The sequence below is a fragment of the Rousettus aegyptiacus genome, unplaced genomic scaffold, assembly GCF_014176215.1.
Source record: "Rousettus aegyptiacus isolate mRouAeg1 unplaced genomic scaffold, mRouAeg1.p scaffold_m13_p_4, whole genome shotgun sequence".
NCBI lineage: Eukaryota > Metazoa > Chordata > Mammalia > Chiroptera > Pteropodidae > Rousettus > Rousettus aegyptiacus.
Window position 1 is genome coordinate 96,203,500 of NW_023416307.1, and position 21,494 is coordinate 96,224,993.

Below are 21,494 nucleotides of genomic sequence, written 5' to 3' on the forward strand. Positions count from 1 at the left end.
TAGCAATTGTTTTATATATTTTTGGGTTCCCTGATTGGGAGTGTAGATATTAGTAAGTGTTATGTTTTCTTGGTGTATGATTCCCTTCATCATTATGAAGTATCCTTCGGTATCTTTCTTTACCTTTTTTATTTTAAAGTCTGGTTCATCTGACATTAGTTCTGTCACTCCCACTTTTTTTCTGTCTTCCTTTTGCTTAAAATTTCATTTTCCACCCTTTCACATTGAGTCCATTTTTGTCTTTGGAACTGAGAGATGTTTTCCAGAGTCGGCAAATGGTTGGGTTTTGTTTTTTGATACAACCTGCAACTCTGCATTTTCATTGGTGAGTTTATTCTATTTACATTTTGGGTGATTATTGAAATATGTGTTTTTCCTATAACTATTTTATTTTTTGCTTTCTGCTAGCTCAGTGTCGCCATTGCTTCCTTATCCTGTGTGTGTTATTTTTTAATTTTGGTTGGCTTTTGTGGATTTTCCCTCTGGTTATTTTTGTTTTATGTTATACACTTCAGTTCTTTATCTTTGGCATGTGGTTACCATTATAAATATGTGGAAGATAGTTATATATACATAGTAGTACATTTTCTTCTGCATGTGCCTCATTTCCATTCCACTTTGTGAATTAGAATCTTTGACTCCTCCCTTTTTCTGTCATTGTCTCAATTTGTCCCTATGTATGCTGAACATTCATTACTATCTTGCTATAGCAATTCTCTTCTTATTATTTAAGCTTATAAATGCCTCTGTGCAAAGCTCACAGCTCTCTCACGCAGGGTTGTTCCGAGAATCTGCCACACCTTCTCTCCTCCCTTTCCTCCTGCAGGGAGTTCAGGCTGTGAGAGGCAGCTTGTTTTTCCCAGCCTTCTGCCTGACTCTCGCAGTTCTGACCTGTGGTATCTCTTATTTGCAGATGCCTTGCTCAGACGAGCTGGTGTGCAGCTTCAGTGTTTTGTTGTTGTTGTTGTTGTTGTTGTTGTTGTTGTTGTTGTTGTTGAGTTTTAGATGTTCAGCTTATTGATGTTTCAAGGGGAGTGATGTGGGGACATCTCTCATTTTGCCATGTTTCTGACCTCCCTGAGCTTTTGTAAAGCAAAGATTTCCATTATTTTGTGGTTTGATTACTGAAAAAAATCATTGTGGTGTCATGCTTCCTTGATTTTTATGTTCATTAAAGTTTTACATTGCTGTCTTTGCATTTGAAGGTGCACTCCAAATCCTCTAGTATTACTGACTAGCCTATGGATATAAATACCTTCTGTCAGCCCTATTAGAGATTTGAGGCTTTCTCAGGAATTTTCTATAGATATATCTGCTCCACTCTTCTTGTTCCCTCTTGGGGGTAATTCTTAAGGTTGTACTTTTTCTTCTTTTGATGCTGCAAGGCCAAACCAGTTGCAGAGAGACCACTATTTGCTTTCAATAGGGCACTGATGAATGCTCAAGTCTGTGTGATTATTTCCAATCCCATATAATCAGGCCTGCTTTCTGTGTGTGCTCACTAGTTATTTGTAATGGTTTATGACACCTTTGGGACATGTACAGGGATCTTTCCACATGGTGGAGATGTGTATATGTTAGGCACACTGAGTGTTGAGTGGGGGAGTGCCTCTTGGCTAGGTTGGGGGAATCTTCAGGTGAGGCATCCCCAGTGGCTTGTGGGCAGGTTTACGATGTAATTAGTATGATCCATGCTTTTTCAATGCCCTCCCAGATCTTTAGCTACAGTTCTCCTAGCTGCCCTCTGATTGTTTTACACACCTCAATATTCTGAATACAATGAGAAAGAAGTAGGTATGTTTGGCAGTACTCTGTTCCTCTGGAGAAACTGAGCACTCCCTCATATTCTCTACTTTCCCTGTGGGAAAAGTCATGGCCTAAGAAGGTCTCCCTTGGGGGAAGGGTGACATGGGTAAAGTGAAACCATTCCTCCTACCCTCTGTAGTGAGCCCAAGATCTGATTAATAGATAAATTAATTGATTGATTGATTGATTTAGATTCAGCAGAGTGCTGGAGTATCTCTTCTGGATTTCTGAACATCCACAAAGACACTCTCATTCATGGGCGACTCAAAATCAGTCTTCTTTGTGGGTAATATCATAGACAACTGATTTTGCCACTTTAATAATATCATTATCCCTTCATAGCAGTTTTACAGATTAAAAATATGAGCCTCAAAGAAAATTTGTTGTCATTTAGATTTATAAATAGAGGAACTAGAAAGAAAATCCAGATATCCTGAAGAAGAGGAATAGCAGGTATCATTAAGATAGAACATGGGATGGGGATGGGAAGCATGGGTGAAAATTTATTGGGGTAGGAAAGAGGAGGCTTATATAGGGTCAGACATATATTATATATGTGGCTAATTATAAGTCAAAAATAAGATAGTGTTGAAGATTTGTTACTCATGAGCTATGATGTTTGTTTTCCTGTTCTTTAGATAGAAATATGCCTGCTTCTTTCTTTGGACACTGAAATCTGAATGAGAATCACAGTAATTTGTCCTAAAGCCTTTTTTGAAAAGGCAGCAAGATTTTCACTTATATCAGGACGGCAGCAGTGAAACATTAACAAACTTACAGATCATTTTGCCTAAAGACTACAGTTTTCTAATATGAGTTATGAAATCTCCACTAGACAGGCCACAAATAGGACCACAATCACAAAGGGCAGCGGTCACTTACGGTGACCAAAAGTTGAAACACAGTCTCTGGAAACCCTATGGGAAATAAGTACATAGGAGTTGAATTTGAAGAGGTTTGATCCTTTGCCTGGCCCACATCCATAGAGTCTTAGTTTTCTTATCTATAAGCTATACTTTAAGGTTTCCTTTAGTTATACAATTCTATAGTTGCACATATACTCTAAAATATTGCTTTTCAAACACTAGAGGAAGTTACAGGTGTTCATGTTTCAGTATGTAGAAACTAGGCTAAATTAAAACTGTAAGGAGGGTTTGGAGAAACATGGCAGAGAGACGTCCCCAGATCTCTCCCTTTGAAACAATATGCTGAACGTCTAAACTCAACAAAAAACACCCAAACAGCACACCAGCACGTCTTAGAATGGGATCTGTGTATAAGAGCTACCACAGGTCAGAACTCCGGGTGTTGGCAGTCGACTGGGAGGAACAAAGAAGCTGCCTCTTGCAGCTGCCAGAGTACCCTTTAGGAGGAGGGGGAGGAGAGAAGGTATGGCAAATTGCCTGAATAGCCCTCCCTGAGCAGCCCTGCCTGGGAGAGCTGTGAGCTCCATGCCACCGGTGGCAGATCCAGGTATCGGGGCAGAAAGCAGAGAAACAGGATGGCAGAGAAACAACAGTTGATTTTTATCATCCCGGTTGCAAAATAAAGTCTGAGCCACAGCCCCCAAACCCAAACCCAGAGAGCCCTTACCCTCATAGCTTCTGAGACCAATCTCCCCAAAGCCCCAGGGGAACCTGAGCAAATGCTACTACTGAGCAATTGTTACTAACACTGATAGGAACTGAGACTGAGGGTAGTGAGTATGATTAAACATTTATAAGAAAAACAATATATAATTAAGACTTTATATAAAGCAGAGATCCAAGAGGCTTGGATGCCACCTACTGGAAATCAAAAGGAAAACACCTTCTTTCCAACAGCCAAGGGACCATTATATAATAAATCTTCTTTCTGGGGAAAAAAGGCAGAACACACTTCCATTAATGCCCAGGTGAAGAAATAGTCCATTAAACACCATGAACAACAAAGGTGACAAGGCATCTCAGAAAGGAAAAGAAAAATCTCCAGAAAATGAGCTTACATACATAGAAATATGCAACGTAAATGACAGAGACTTCAGATGGTACTTCTGAAAAAAAGCTCAAAGAGATCTCAAACAATTCATATCAACAATTTCAGGAACTGAAAAGACAATTCGATGAGCAGAATAAGTTCGTTAGCAAAAAGATTGAAAACCTCAAAAAAAAAAAAAAACGAATAGACCTTCTAGAGATAAAGAACACACTGAAGAGTTGAAAATAAAATAGAAAGCTTGGGAAATACAGTTGGCCAAATGGAGAAAAGGATCAGTGATATCAAAGACAGAAATCTAGAAATAAATCAGAAGGAATAAGATCAAAACTGAAGAATGAAAAAGAATGCAAGAGAAATACAAGAACTAGCTGATACTATCAGGAGAGGAAACATAAGAATAATGGGAATTCTCAAAGGAGAGGAAAAGGTGCAGGGATTAGAAAGCATTTTCAGATAAATAGTTGATGAGAATTTCCCAAATCTAAGGAATGAGCTAGAGCTTGGAATTCAAGAAGTCAACAGAACACCCAAATATCTCAACCCAAAAAAGGCCTTCACCAAGACACATTGTATTAAAATTATCAAAAATCAACAACAAAGTAAATTTTTAGGGCAGCGGGGAAAAGGAAGAAGGTAACCTATAAAGGAAAACACATAAGATTATTGCAGGACTTCTCAGCATAAACTTTACAAGCCAGAAAGGAGTGGAATCAAATATTCAGACGATTAAATAAAAGGAACTACCAGCCAAGAATAATGTTTCCAGCTAAGCTCTCCTTTAGATATGAAGGAGAAATAAAAACCTTTCCAAACATTCAAAAATTGAAGGAATCTTTCACTATGAGGCCTGCACTACAAGAAATACTAAAAGGGGTTAGCTCACATAAACCAAAACGACAACAACAACAACAACAAAACATAATTAGGAGTAAGGTGTCTAGCAGGCAGATAAAAGCAGACGAATTCAACCCATACTAGGAACAGGGCATTATAGGCTCAGGCAATAAGAAGAGATCTGCTATATCAAGATAGCAATGAAGGTTCAGCATACATAGGGACAAACTGAGATAATAATGATGGAAAAGGGGAGGATTCAAAGATCCAAATTCACAAAGGGGAATGGAAATAAGGCATGCGCAGAAGGAATTGGACGACTGTGTGTGTGTATGTGTACATACATACTATCCTTTACATATTTATAATGGTAACTACATTCCAAAGATTCAGAACTGAAGTATATAACACAAAACAAAAAACAAGAAGGACCAGAGGGAAAACACACACAAAAGCCAACCAAAATAAAGAAAATAGAAACATAAGGACTAGGAAGCAATGGAAACACTGAATACCAGAAAGAGAAAGATAAAATAATTATAAGAAAATAATCACCCTAAATGTAAATGGACTGAACTTAGCAATAAAAAGGTACAGAATGCAGATTAGATCAAAAAAACAAAACCCAACCATATGCCAGCTCCAGGAAACACATCTCAGTTTCAAAACCAAATATAGACTCGAAGGGAAAGGGTAGAAAATGATACTCTAAGCAAATGGCATTCAGAGCAAAGTAGGAGTAGAGGTGCTAATATTGATGAAATAGACTTCAAAATAAAAAAGGTAAATAAAGATACTGAGGGACAGTTCATAATGATAAAGGAATCATGCACCAAGAAGACATAATATTTATTAATATCTATGCTTCCAATTAGGAAGCCCCAAAATATGTAAAGCAATTACTAACAGAAATAAAGGGAGAAACAGACCAAAACACTATCATAGTAGGGGAACTAAATACCCGGCTGTGGGATATGGACAGATCATCCAAACAGAAAATCAGTAAGAAAATATGATCCTTAGATGATACATTAGACCAACTGGACATAATTGACATATACAGAGCTTTCCATGCCAAAACAGCTGCTTATACATTCTTCTCTAGTGTACATGGAATATTCTCAAGAATCGACCACATACTATAACACAGAAATAGCCTCAACAAATCGGAGAGGGTTGAAATCATACCAACCATATTCTCTGATCATAATGCTTTGAAATTAGAGATCAATGTAAAAATAAACCATAAAGAACCATAAATACATGGAGATTAAACAACATGCTACTTAAGAATGACTGGGTCAGAGAAGAAACAAAAGGAGAGATCAAGAAATACATAGAAACAAATGATAATGGTGGTACAACATATCAACCTTTTGGGACACGGCAAAAGAAAAAAGTTGATACCATCACAGGCTTACCTCCAAAAACAAGAATGAGTCAAATAAACAAGCAAATGTTTCATCTTAAAAAACTAGAAATGGAAGAATAAATGAAGTCTAAAGTCAACAGAAGTAAAGAAATAATCAAAATTAGACAGAAATAAATGAAATTGAAAACAAACAAAAAACCATAGAAAAATAAATGCAACAAAGAGCTGGTTCTTTGAAAAGGTTAATGAAAACAATAAACCCTGACTAAACTCACTAAAGAAAAAAGAGAAAGGACACTAATAGATAAAATCAGGGATGAAAGAGGGAAAATTATGACAGACACTGCAGAAATGCAAAGGATCATACAAGAATACTGTGAAAAAGTAACACCAAATTTAATAGTCTAGAAGAAATGGACCAGTACTTAGAAAAATACAACCTTTCTAGACTGAATCCAGAAGAACTGGAAAATCTAAATAGACCAATCAGCAGTATGGATATTGAAACAATCACCAAAAACCTACCAAAAAGTAAAAATCTAGGACCAGATGGCTTCACCAGTGAATTCTACCAAACATTAAAAAAAAAATTTAATACTTGTTATATTCAAACTCTTCCAAAAAATCAAAAAGGAGGCAATACTTCCCAACTTATTTTATGAGGCCAATATTACTCTGATACCAAAACCTGATAGAGATAACAGAAAAAAAGAAAACTACAGACCAATATCTCTCATGAACATAGATGCAAAAAAACTAAGATACTAGCAAACCGAATACAGCAACACATTAAAAAGATTATACACCACGATCAAGTGGGCTTCATCCTTGGGGCACAGGGATGGTTCAACATATACAAATTGCTTAATGTGATATACCACATAAACAAATTAAAAAATAAGAATCACGTGATCATATCAATAGATGCAGAAAAAGCCTTTGACAAGATTTAGCACACATTTATGATCAAAACACTTGACAAAATTGGTATAGAAGGAAATTACCTTAAATAAAAAAGGTCATATATGACAAGCCCTCAGCCAACTTTATACTTAATGATGAAAACTAAAAACCTCCCCTCTAAAATACGGAACAAAGCAAGACTGTCCACTATCGCCACTGTTATTCAATATAACTTTGGAGGTCCTAGCGAGTGCGATCAGAGAAGAGAATGATATAAAAGGCATCCAAATAAGAAACAAAGAAGTCAAACTGTCACTATTTGCAGATGACATGATTTTCTGTATAGAAAATCCCAAAGACTCCACAAGAACACTACTAGAAACAATAAGTAAATATAGTAAAGTTTCTGGATACAAAATCAATGTTCAAAAATCCATAGCATCCCTATACTCTAATAACAAAATGTCAGAAAAAGAAATGGAAAAAATAATTCCTTTTGCAATTGAAACAAAAAGAAAATACATAGAAATAAATCTAATGAAACATGTGAAGAACCTATGTAATGGAAACTATAAGACCCTATTAAAAGAAATCGAAGAAGATACAAAGAAATTGAAAGATATTCCATATTCTTGGATTGAAAGAATCAATATAGTTAAAATGACCTTATTACCTAAAGCATTATACAGATTTAATGCAATCCCCATCAAATTCCCATTGGCAGTTTTTAAAGAAATAGAACAAAAAAAAAAATCAGATTTCTACGGAAGCACAAAAGACCCTGAATTGCCAAAGCCATCTTGAGAAAAAGAAAAAAGGCTGGAGGCATCACTCTGCCTGACTTCAAGTTATACTACAAAATGACAGTATGGCATGGTATTGGCAGAAAAACAGATATATGGAGGAGTGAAACGGAAACGAGAGTCCACGAGTCAACCAATATTTATATGGGCAAATAATTTTTGACAGAAAAAACAAAAACATACAGTGGAGAAAGGAAAGCCTCTTCAATAAATGGTGCTGGGAGAACTGGAAAGCCACATGCAAAAGAATGAAAGTAGACTGCTGCGTATCACCACATGCCAAAATGAACTCAAAATGGATTAAGGACCTCAATATCAGACCTGAAACAGAAAAATGCATAGAATAAATCATAGGTACTAATCTCAAGGACCTTGGACTTAAAGAGGATTTTATGAATTTGACCTCAAATCAAGGGAAGTAAAAGCAAAAATAAATGAATGGGACTACATCAAACTAAAAAGCTTCTGCACAGCAAAAGAAACCATCAACAAGGTAAAGAGACAACCATCTGAATGGGAAAATATATTTGCAAGTAACACCTCCAATAAGGGCCTAACATCCAAAATATGCAAAGAACTCATATAGCTCAATAACAACAACAACAAAAAATGATCCAATCAAAAAATGGGCAGAGGACCTGAACAGACACTTCTCCCAAGAAGATATACAAAAGGCAAACAAACATATGAAAAAATGCTCAACTTTGCTAGCTATTAGGGAAATGCAAATCAAAACCACAATGAGATACCATCTCACACTTGTTAGGATAGCTATAATTAACAGGATAAGTAATAACAAGTGTTGGAGAGAATGTGGAGAAAAAGGATCCCTTGTACACTGGTGATGAGACTGCAAATTGGTACAGCCACTACGAAAAAAGTGTGGAGGTTCCTCAAAAAATTAAGAATTGACCTACCATATGATCTTGCAATTCCTCTACTGGATATTTACCCCAGAGACTTGAAAACTCATATCAGAAAAGATATTTTCACACTGATGTTCATAGCAGCATTATTTACAGTGACCAGGACATGGAAGCAACTGAAGTGTCCTATGTAGATGATTGGCTAAAGAAGGTGAGGTACATATATACAATGGAATATTACTCAGTCATAAGAAGAGATGAAATATTGCCATTTGTGACAACATGGATGGACCTTAAAATAATCATGCTTAGAGAACTAAGCCAGACATAAAACATTGAAAATCACATGATATCGCTTATATATGGAATATGAACCTAAAAGCAATAAATGAATGGGACAATGAAACAGAGACTCATAGACATTGACTATAGACTAGTGGTTACTATTGGGTAGTCATGGGGGGAGGGGAGGTGACAGGGTAAAGGGGTTCAAATATGTGTTGAGAGAAAGAAATCTAACTATGGGAGGTGAACACACAGTGTAAATATATATACATATGCCTTATGGTTAAAGTGTACAGCTGAAACTTATTGGATTTCGTTAACCAATGTCACGATAAAAAAAGATAATAATTAAAAATTTAAAAATCTGTAAGTTCACTATTTAGGACCAAACTTTAAGAAAACTAATATTTGGAAAATTAAAATTGAAAAATAAACTAGAGAATGTATTAGTTGTTCAGTAAATACACATACGTATATAATTATTTGAATTATATCAAAATCTGAACTTATGTCATAAATACATATTAGTAGTATAATCGAGCACTATTTCCTCAGCATGGAGATCACTAGATTAGATATATATTCAATACCAAGAATGAATAATATTATTTTAAAAAATTTGTCTCTCAGAGCACTATTTGAATCATCTGAAAATCATAAAAAATGCTTATAGTGTAATATTATCTAAATAGAGTTGAGAATAAATGGCGTATTAATAACAAACATAACATTAATAATGGTAAACATGTTTATTTAATCCTAACAAAAACCCTAAGAAGAGGCAATTATTAACTTAGTTCTAGAAAGAAAGAAATTGAAGCTTGGAGAGGATTCATTAAGGTTTTTATCCAAAATCACATAGTGATAAACAAAAATGCTAAGGATTTACCTATTTCTTACATTCTCCGATCTTACTAGGTTTTATTATTTACCAATTACTCTTCATTCTCTAGGGTTATGTGAAAGCAATTCAAGAGACTTCTATTAATAGAGTGGGTTGACTAGTAATTCCCTAAATATCAGCTCCCTTGGAGGTGAACCTGGCACTATTTCTTCAACTGAAAATTATAGCAGTTCCATTTTTCACATATGAAGGTTTGTGACCTGCACAATAAAAGAAGACAGTGCCAAAGCCAAGGAGGAAAAAAATATAGACCAACTCTTCAGAGAAATTGAGCTTTACAGGTTGTTGCTCCTTTAAGCCTGAGACTTGAGTCTTAACGGTGTCACCTGACCAGAGAATAGTGTCTGATCTTTTGGCAGAATTCCAGAATATTTTGTTCCATAATTTGACAAGAGGAGTCCTAGATTATTTTATATATTTGGACACTGTATACATTAACAAAGAGTTATAAGAATCAACTCTATTTCTTAAGGATGTGGCTGCTTTAATAATGCACATCTACATTTTCAGCAATATAAGAAAATATAATAAAAGCAGTATCAGTTTAAACCTGTTTTTATTGCTTGAAACACCCAGCTTTGCATACTTCAAATCCTATTTTCCTCCTACATTCATAAAGAACATGATAAGTACTAGTTACAAATGCACCATGTATGGTAAAACTAGAGGCTCAATTATGCTTATGAGCACCTACTGCCAGTTTTACAACAATTGGCAGAGCATTTTTAAATGTTATCCTGCATTTTAACCTAGGTACAACTTTCGATAAGAAAAACTTATTTACAAAATATAACCTCACTATTTCAAAAATAATACCACTTTTAAAAAGAAAATCTAAGTGAATATCATACACACACCCAAATCACATTTGGAAACAAGAAAAAGTATTATTTTATTTGTTGATTTTTTAAAACTGAGCTTTACCAGGGAGAAATGGGAAAAATGGGCATCAAAGACGACATCCAGGACATTTTCTTGCCCTGAATGAGGAATGACCACATAGAGACCTGTCACATAAAGACAAGTTGATCGATTAGTGATTTTGAGAAAATAAAAATCCCATGATTATGAAATAATATATTTAAAAAACATTCCAACATTGGAAACTCATGTAAAAATGTTAAACATCCTAGATACTTGTACTTACATAATTATTTAATGTCTTACCTTTTAACTACATGATAAATGTTAACAAATTATGTATCTGTAATATATATATATATGTGTGTGTGTGTGTGTGTGTGTGTGTGTGTATACAGAGAGAAATACATTTAGTATTTACATTGTCAAATTTCTTTTCCCAAGAAATATTACATTTCATTTGGTAAGACGATGGTACTTAAGTGTAGTGTCCAGATGAGCAGCATCAGTATCACATTAGACAGTGTTAGAATGAAAATTCTCAGGTGTGAGTCCCCAGGTCTGGCTGTGGTCCAGGCTTGCAGCTAGGAATAGGACCCCGGATTTAGAATGTTACATTAGTGTAGTAGTGTGCCTGTGCCTAATATATATAAGCATGATTCAGCTTATTGTTAATTATGCAAGTATGGCAAAATCCCACCCTGTTCTCTGACATATATAAAGTCCATGTGGTCTCCTAATGAGGCAGAAACGTGTTCCCTACAATAGAAGCTTGCTCCCCACAATAAAGTTGGTGCCTGCTGTTTCATTTTCATGTTGGCCCCTTGTGCATTCTTTCAACTGACACCTCAATCAGCTCGGCACTGACATCAGGCATCACCTGAGATCTACTGAGTCAGAAACTTTGAGAATGGCCCCAGCAATCTGTATTTTATTTAACTTCTCTGGGTAATTTTCATGCATGCTGATGTTTGACAACAACCATTATGCCAAAAGTTCCTTAGCGAACGGGTTAAGTGTAGAGAGTACACTTGTTCCAAAATAAACTAGAAATTATATTTTTAAGTCTTTTTAAATAAGCAAAACAATTGAATAATCTCAGAAAAACTGGACTATGTAACTATGATAGACGATCTCAGATATCAAATTAAAAACAGAATTTCACTTTAAAAGGGAAAACTCGATAACACAATAATAAGTAACACCATTATAGCACTATCATTGTGCCAGACATGGTTCTAGGAACTTTCCACATAATAAGTTATTTAATTCTCACAACAATCCACTGGGATGTATTGAGAGCATTTAGAGGTATAGTCACACATGAATAATTTGGTTCCTTCTATTACTGTGTCCACTTGATAGATGGGGACACTGAGGCAAAAAAAAAAAATGGTTATATGACTTGCCCAAAGCCAGAGTTGGTCAAAGGAGACTGACATGCAGAGCTAGTAGGTGTCTGAGGTGGGTTACTAACGCTTATTAGAAATTTACACAATTTCCACTTTTAATAATGAGGAAATGTTAATGCTTATCATAAATTGTTTCAAGTACTTAAGTTTTATTCATGGTAATTTGCTTCTGAAAGTGGTGCATAGATGTAACAACACTATTGGTAGGTGGCTGCAAATGAAGAGCTTTTTGACCTAGGTAGATCACCTACTGGCAAGGATTTATCCAGCAAACTAGTTTGCTTGTTTATCTGTTTTTAATTTGAGAGATATTAGGCTGGACTGCGTTGCCAATTCCCCTGCTTTCCTTCATTCCCTGATGTCTTACACCTGCAGTCTGTGAATTTATCTTACTTGCTTAGCCCTAGCAATGAGCACTGGGAAGCAGGTTCAGTTCTCTAGTCTATATGAGTCCTAAAACAAAGCTCTCAAAGACAAAAGCAAAGATGATGGGATATTTATCTTTTATTCATCTCCTGGCATTAAGGTTACTTTGAGTGTGGGCTCTACCCACATTAGGGAACTTTATGTTATTCTCCCTAAAACCCTGAGTGAGATCTCACATAACAGTGAATAAGAAAACTAACAAGAATTAGCAGGAGCTTCTTGATGATTTAAGTCCCCAAAGTATATATTTTATATTTTGAGTCACAAATTGAAAAATGAGCCAGTGGACATGCTGATGCAAATCTCAAGCTTTTTAATTTTTTTTCAGTGATAGATAAATGGGTATTTATGAATATTTGTTTTGTTTTCCTTTCCCTAGCTTTATTGATATATAATTAATAAATAACATCGTGTAAGTTTAAGATGTATAATGTAATCATTTGATATATGTATGCATTGTGAAATGATTACCACAATAAAATTAGTTAACACATCCATCACTTGACATACTTACCATCTCCCCCTCTCCCGCCCTGTAGTGAGAACATTTAAGACTACTCTCAGCAAATTTCATTTATACAATACAGAATTTTAACAAAAGTCACCATGATGTACATTAGAACCCTCCTCAATCTTTCTTTGAAAGTATTTACATTAACTGAGATTCTCTGTTCTCCAACTAAATCCACAGGTGGCTGAAACTCGTAAATGTGAAGGACAGGGACAGCCATCTAATTGAAGGCTGCTGTGATTGCTCTTATTACAGTCACCAGGAAATAAACTCCCACCATATCTAGGCCTCGGTTTTTCCATTTGGTGGAAGAGACTAAATAGCATGTTACTGTTTTGTGGAACAGGCTAGAATAATTATGTGCTGCATTATTTATTAACTATACTGATTCTGATGTGAGTCAGCAGGGGAAACAAAAAGCTGGAGATACTTAGAAACTTGTGAATAGGAAGAGCAAGGTAATTTACATATTTCAAATGTTTTCTTTACTGTCTCTCCATCATTTGTGGAACATATTTCTCCCAACACTTTCCTCCAATAGGACACCAACAGGTAAGTGGCGACACCTCTAAATACTAGTGACTTTAGTGCACACAGATTTTCCTTATAATGTTAACATTGTTATATAATGTGGTGGGTGCCTCATTGCCAGGGTCAGAGGGAGGAAGATTCATGCAAATTCAGCTGTGACTGAACCTTACCCTAGCTTGGCCAGACTCCTTGTACATTCTAAAACCTCTGCCCTGTGGTAAGCCCAAGACACAAACATTCTTGGTTCTGCCTCCTTTCTCTCCTTGTTCTCTCTCTCTCTCTGGCTATATTCTCATAGTAAATAAATTTAATTAATTTAATTAACTTAATATTTTAACTTGTAAGAAAAATAGATAATCTTCCCCACTTTTATACAGTAGCGATTCCCCCATTTGAATGAATACTATCCCTAAAACATTACTTATTTGGATCTCACTTATATAGGACTGACTATAAAATAAAAATTATTCTATAAGTCATGTAAAACAGTCATTCATTAGGCAAACAAATATACAGCTGGCCCTCAAAACTTCTAATTTCCATAACTTTTTCTATTAAAAATCTTTGATACCCTGTTATTTAAAAATATGCATTGTGCATTCTAAAATATTTTTACAAAATTTAAAATGTTAGCATAGATGATCTATTTTAGTAATAAAATTGAATAAAGTTCTAAAGTTTTATTTTGACTCTCATGTTCCTTTTTTATTATGAATTAATTGTTTTTAACAATATAAAACCAAGAAAAAAAACTAAAATAACAGTTACCTGGTAAATTACTAATTAATCCATTTTAATAGGACATTAAAAGACTTGCTGTGCATGTTCTTCTCTATTGCCTGTTCTATGGTCCACAGTTGAAAAGTTTACATTTAAAGGGATCGAATCAGAATGATATTCAAGAGGACATAGCAATTTGGAAGGGAATTACTGATATAAAGTTACTGAGTACATTTTCACAGATATGTAGATCAGGAGAATAAGAGAGAGAGCATAGAAATGGATCTACATATCTATGAAAGTCGATGCTGGCAGAGGTAAGCATTACAAATCAGGGAAAAGAGGAAAAATTCACTGATGTTGCAATGATTAGTTATTTATGTAAAATAAAGGTAGATATCAACTCACACTATATAAAAAATAAGTTCCAAGTAGTTAATGATCTAACTCTGAAAAACAAACCTGCAAAACAAAAGCGAACACCTAAAAATACAAATCTTGAAAAATTGATAAATATGAGTGTTTAAAATTTCTGAATAAAAAAGACATCACAAATAAAGTGAAATAAAAGCTATAATATGGGAGAATATAATTGCAATACATATAAAGCATAAAAAGATTTTATAACTTAAAATGAATTTCTATAAATCAATAAGAAATAAGATAAGCAAACTAATAGAAAAAAATTTTAACTATGTAAAAAGGTGATGAATATCAGGAGATATGATCATTCAACAAATAAAAATAAAAATATGCTTGATCTGATTAGAAATCTCAGAAATTAAAATAATGATATGCCTTATTAAAACATATCAGTTGATAAAATCTGACAATATCAAGATGTGGTGGTATGTGAAGCAATAAACACTACTCATACACTACTGTTAAAACAGTAAATTGATATAACCAATTTGGAGAGCAGCGCTACAATATCTCATAATGAAGATATTCATATCTTAGAACTTGCAATTCTAATAATAAGAATAGCCCCAGAGAACCTCTTCCAAATGTGTACAAGAAAACATGTGTAACTGTTGGTGGGATTGCACAATGGCGCAGCCGCTATGGAACACAACATGGAAGTTTCTCAAGAAATTAAAAATAGAACTACTTTTTGACCCAGCAATTGCACTTCTGGGGTATTTATCCAAAGGAAAACTAAAACATTTATTCACAAAAATCTATGTACCCCTATGTTCATGGCAGCACTATTTACAATAGCCAAGATATGGAAGCAACTTAAATGCCCATCAAAAGATGATTGGATAAAGAAGTTATAGTTCACATATACAATGGAATATTACTTAGCCATAAAAAATTGAAATCCTATCATTTGCAATGACATGGATGGACTTAGAGGTTATTATGCTGAGTGATATAGATCAGAGAAAGATAAATACCACATGATTTCACTTACATGCAGAATATAAGGAACAAAAGAAACAGACCAAATGAAAACAGACTCACGGATACAGAAGACAGGAGGTTTGAGGGACTGGGAGAAAAAGGTTAAGGGATGAAGAAGTACAAATTAGTAGTTACAAAATAGTTTCAGGAATGTAGAATACAGCATAGGGAACAGTCAATAGTATTGTAATGGCTGTGTGTAGAGCCAGATCAGTGCTGGAGTAATTGAGGGGATCACTTCATAAACTATACAAATGTCTATCCAGTGTACTGTATACCTGAAATGAATAAAAAATTAAAATAATTAAAATAAAATTATGAAAAAACAAAAATAATGAAGTTTTCTTGGTAAAAAAAAGAAAAGAAACATACATAAATATTCACAACGAGATTGATAATAAAGTTAGTGTATTAGTCAGGTTGATTCAGAGAAACAGAATGAGGGAGAGGGATAGGAGTAGGGGTGGGGGGAGAAGGAGAGATTTCAAGGATTTGGTTCACATGATGGTGGCAGCTGGCAAGTCCAAAATTTGAAGATATGTTGACAGATTGGAAACCCAGGGAAGAGATGCTGCAGTCTGAGTCTGAAGGTAGTATGTTGGCAAAATATTCTCTTCTTTGAGGGAGGTCTCTCATTTTTATTAAAGTCTTCAACTGATAGGGCGAGGCACACCAACTTTATGGAGAGTAATCTGCTTTATTCAAAATCTACTGATGTAAATGTTAATCTCATGTAAAAAATACCCTCAAAGAATCATGTAAAATAATGTTTGACCAAATACCTTGAGACTTTGGTTTAGCCAAGTTAAGATAAAATTAACCATTACAGTTGGCAACAACAAAAATGTCTATCAAATATTGAATAGATAAAAACATTGTATTATATTGATAAAACAGAGTACTATCTAACCATAAAAATGTGTTAATCAGAGTTCAAAAAGAACAATGTAAAAATATTAAATAAAAATTCTAATTGCAGAATATGTATATAGTATAATGTCATTTATATCCTATTAAAACGCATGAAAAGTAACATATTATTAATGGATATACACACACATATATGTGTATGCATGTATGTGTACACACACACACACACACTGAAAGAAAGAGATACAAACAGAAAGATGAAGAGAGAGACAAAATATTTCATTCATAAAAGAGCTGTGAACAGTATTACTCTTTGAATAAAAAATTGACAAAAATAATATAACGGTTATATTTATATTTTTCTTAAATAGAAGCTTTTGGTTTTATTCATGCCCCCATATCTAATCACCCAGTTTATGGGTGTTTTTAATCACCCGAATGTTCCCTGACATGGCATGGCAAGTGGATACATTTAAGTTTATAAAAGAACTAATCTTCTCAATACATTTTCATACTGGCTGAAGACAACTCAGTAATTCCTGAAAGCATTTCTAGGTGAGTGGGTGATTGAGTTACTATTGTACACATTACCCAGTATTATGTTACATAGCAAGGGTTGTGGATGGAATTAAAGTTGCTAATCAGCATGATCAGTTCATAAATTATATAAATGTCTAATCACTGTATTGTACACCTGAAACTAATAAATATTATATGTCAACTATAATTGAAAAATTTTTAAATTTTAAAATTTAACCAAGGAGGTAAAAGATCTGTATACCCAAAACTATAAGACATTGATGAAAGAAATTGAAGAAAGCACAAAAATATGAAAAGATATCCTCATGGATCGGAAGAATTAATATTGTTCAAATGTCCATACTACACAAAGAAATTTACAAATTCAGTGCAATTCCTATCAAAATTCCAATGGCAGTTTTCACGGAAAGAAAAAAAGTCCTAAACTTTTTATGGAACCACAAAAGATACCAATAGCCAAAGCAATATTGAGGAAGAATAACCAAGCTGAAAGCACCACATTTCCAGCTTTCAAACTATATTACAAAGCTTTAATAATCAAAAGAGTATGATATTGGTATAAAAGCAGGTAAATGTAATAACGAAACAGAATAGAGAGCCTAGAAAAAAAACTCATCCATATATCATCATTTAATTTATGACAAAGGAGCCAAGAATATACAATGGGGTAAGAACTGTCTCTTCAATAAATGGTGCTTGGAAAACTGGATTGCCACATGCAAAGAATGAAACTGGACCATTATACATAAATTAACTCAAAATGGATTAAAGACGAATGGAAAGCCTGAAATCATAAAACCTCTAGAAGAAAAGGGGGTAAGCTCCTTGACATAGGTATTGGGAATAATTTATTAGATTTGACACCAAAGAAAAAAATTAAGTGCTACTTTAATGAACCGAAAGCTTCTGTATAGCAGAAGAAACCATCAGTAAAATGAAAATACAATGTATAGAATGAAAGAGAACAAATATTTGCAAATCATATCTAATAAGTGGTTAATACCCATAATAGATAAAGAACTCATGCAATTCAATAGGGAAAAAAAAAAACCCAATCAATTCAAAAAAGGGCAGAAAATATGTATAATATTTTTTTCCCAAATAACACATAAAAATGGCCAATAGATATGTGAAAATGTACTCAACATCAGTAATCATCAAGGAAATGCACATCAAAACCACAATGAGATATCACCTCATACATATTAGAATGGCTATTTTCAAAAAGACAAGAAATAACAAGTGTTGTGGTAAGGATATGGAAAAAAGGGAACCCTTGTGCACCGTTGGTGGGAATGTAAATTGGTGAAGACTTTATGCAAAACGTTATGGACACTACTCAAAAAATAGAACTACCATATGATCTACCAATTTCAGTTCTGGATGTTTATCCAAAGGAACAAAATCATTGTCTTGAAAATGTATTTGCACTCCCATGTTTACTGCAGCATTATTTACAATAGTCAATACAACCTAAGTATACAAGGAAGATAAATGAATAAATGATCCATATACATATAATGGAATATTATTCAGTCATAAAAAAAGAAGGCAAGCCTACCATTTGCAGCAAAATGGATGAAGTCTGAGGGCATTACACTAAGTGAAATGAGATAGATAGTAAAAATAAATACTGTATGACCACACTTAAATGTGGAATCTAAACAAAAACTGAATTCATCAATATAGAAAACAGATTGGTGATTGCTAGAGGTTGTGGTTAGGAGACTAAACAAATGGGTAAAGGTGGAGAGAAGATATAAACTTCAATTTATAAGGTAAATAAGTCCCGGAGATGTATGTACAGCATCGTGAGTATCGTTAACAATATTGTTTCATGTATGTGAAAGTTTCTAGAGTGTAGATCTGAAAAATTCTCATCACAAGGGAAAAAAATTGTAATTATATAAGGTGATGGATGTTGACTAAATTATTGTGGTAATCCTTTTGCAATGTATACATATATCAAATCATTTCATTGTACACTTGAAGCTAATACAATATTATTTATCAATTCTCTCTCAATAAAACTTGAAAAACATTACTTCACCATGTGCTATCCTAAAAGCATGTTGAGATTCCTATGATGCTGTGTCATATTGCATCTTATCATTTGGTACTAGTTGCACTTTGTCTTATTACTAATGATGATCACTTTGATCACTTGATTATGTTGAGGACTGCTAAGGTCTGCTGTAAGTAAGTTACTCTTTCCCCTTTTAAAATAAAATTTCTGGGAAAGTAAATTAAGACTGTATGTCTCTTTGTCCTCACCAAACTTTTAATTTTCACATTTATATCTGTAGAAACTCATGGTGTTCTGTTTTATTCAATAGGTAATGATCTCTTCCTATCAATATTTTGCTCTTCAAATTTCCTTAATTTTGCTGGTGGGAGCCTTTTCAATTTGGTTCCTTCATACTTTGATATGCCACAATCCTTCCTTGAGCAACTCCTTGGCTTTTCTAGAAATCATTTGAGGCTCATCTCGTACTTGTCCATGGCTGAACTCTGGGTATAACCACTTCTCAAAGAGCCCAGTTCGAGTATTTACAACCCAGGATCTAGGACTTGATGGGCAGTATGATGACCGGGGATGCGATGTTTTTCTTTTGTTCTCCTTAGGGTAAGAAAAGAAGGGCAAAGAAAGCCCCTGTTCTAAATGAGTCTATGACATCTTTATATGTCACATCATCCTGAGGGAAAGAATCTCAGAAGTGGTAAGGTGTCTACTGAAAGGCATGAATAAAAACATGGAGGCAAGGCAGCGAGTACCTTTATCGAATTATCTTTTTGTTCCACATCCTTTGGTCCTTTTAAACACCTGTAATTAGAGTATTGAATTGATCAATCTCTATTGGTGAGGTAAGAAAAATGAACTAGACTGTGGGAATATCAAGGAAGTTATGCCACAGAAACCATTTTACTATGGCCTAACAATGTTTGCCATAGTGCAGGAATGTAGTAATTGTTTTGTAAATAATAATTATAAATAGGTATCTTAATTATTTTTTCTGATATGAGGTAAATTAGGACAGAGTCCTGATTGCAAATAAGTTTTCCTATTTTTTAAATTATTCTCTTAGCTCCATTGATTTCTGCTTGTGAAATTTCTGTTATATATAAATTGAAGTTGATGTATCCATTTTCGAGAATCAATTTTTTCTTCTATACTTTGTGTTTATCTGACTTTTGGAAGAATTTCTAAAATCTTTTATCTTATTGTGTTCTTTGCACTTTCTGCAATCTACTATTCCAGTATTTCTATTATACTTTAAAATGTGGTTATCATATTTTCCCACTTTATTAAAATGTTGCCACATCAGTGTTTTTTTCTCTTCTGCCTGTTCCAGAAACAAATAGGCAACATTTTTCTCAGATCTCACTGAGATTACTAATTAAGACATTTGTGTCAATTCATGATATTTTTCCTGTTTAAATTCTAATATTTCATGTTTGATGATTTTTCTCTTTTTAAATATTTAACGAGAAGGTATTTGTCTGATATTTGAACTTAAATGGGTTTTGCAGGTAATGACTAAATCTTTCCTACACAGTTTTAGTTTAGTTACAGTTTTACTTTGCTTAACCAGAGACCCTGAAGCCAAAGCAAAGAAAGGGGAGGAGCAGGAGGAGGAGCAGGAGTGGGAAAATGAAAGCAAGATGTAGCTGTCACAGTGATAATTTTAATACTTCTAGCTTCGTTTTGAGTCGTTTGTGGAACCTAATAGCTAGCCCGGAAAGCCTTTCCCTTCTCTAACCTGCATAACTAATGCCACTAGGATCCAGCTATGCAAGTACTTACTTCACTTTACCTGGCATGCTGTCTGCACAAACTATAAACTGAACATAAATGCCATGATTACTTCTCATCATAGGAATCTGACATGTAATGAATGGTTATCTACACAGTACTTTTCCTGTAGCTCCCCTGCCATCTCAATGTTCTCAACACTAGGAGCTAGTGGTTTGATTGGATTTTGTTGTCACCAATATTTACCATTAACAATGGTGGGCTATGTGGAGTTTTGCTGAAGATGAAAGGGGATCTCTCCCCCAGGCTCTTATTTCGTAATTTTTCTTTGCATGAAGTAAATTGTGGGTTGGTTTCCCCTCTCTCAATTCAATCTTCCCCACAAAATAGATTACAAAAATTCCTTTAACTTTCTGACAGGTAGAAACCCTAGTTTCTAGTATCATATGTTTTACTAAATAGTATCATATGTTTTCCTCTTTTTGAAGAATATTTGAAAAGGAATAGAAGGTAAATGTGCAGAGTTCTGAACACCACCTTAATCAATTGTTCATTGTTCCTTTCAAAAAATAAAATATACAAAGAAATATAGCAACACTTTTTATTTCAGTTATTTGATTATTGGTATAAATAATATAGACTATTATAGAAGCTTTTACTCTGTGAAGGAATATGTATGTCTATTAATACCTAAGGTGATCTCATAAATACC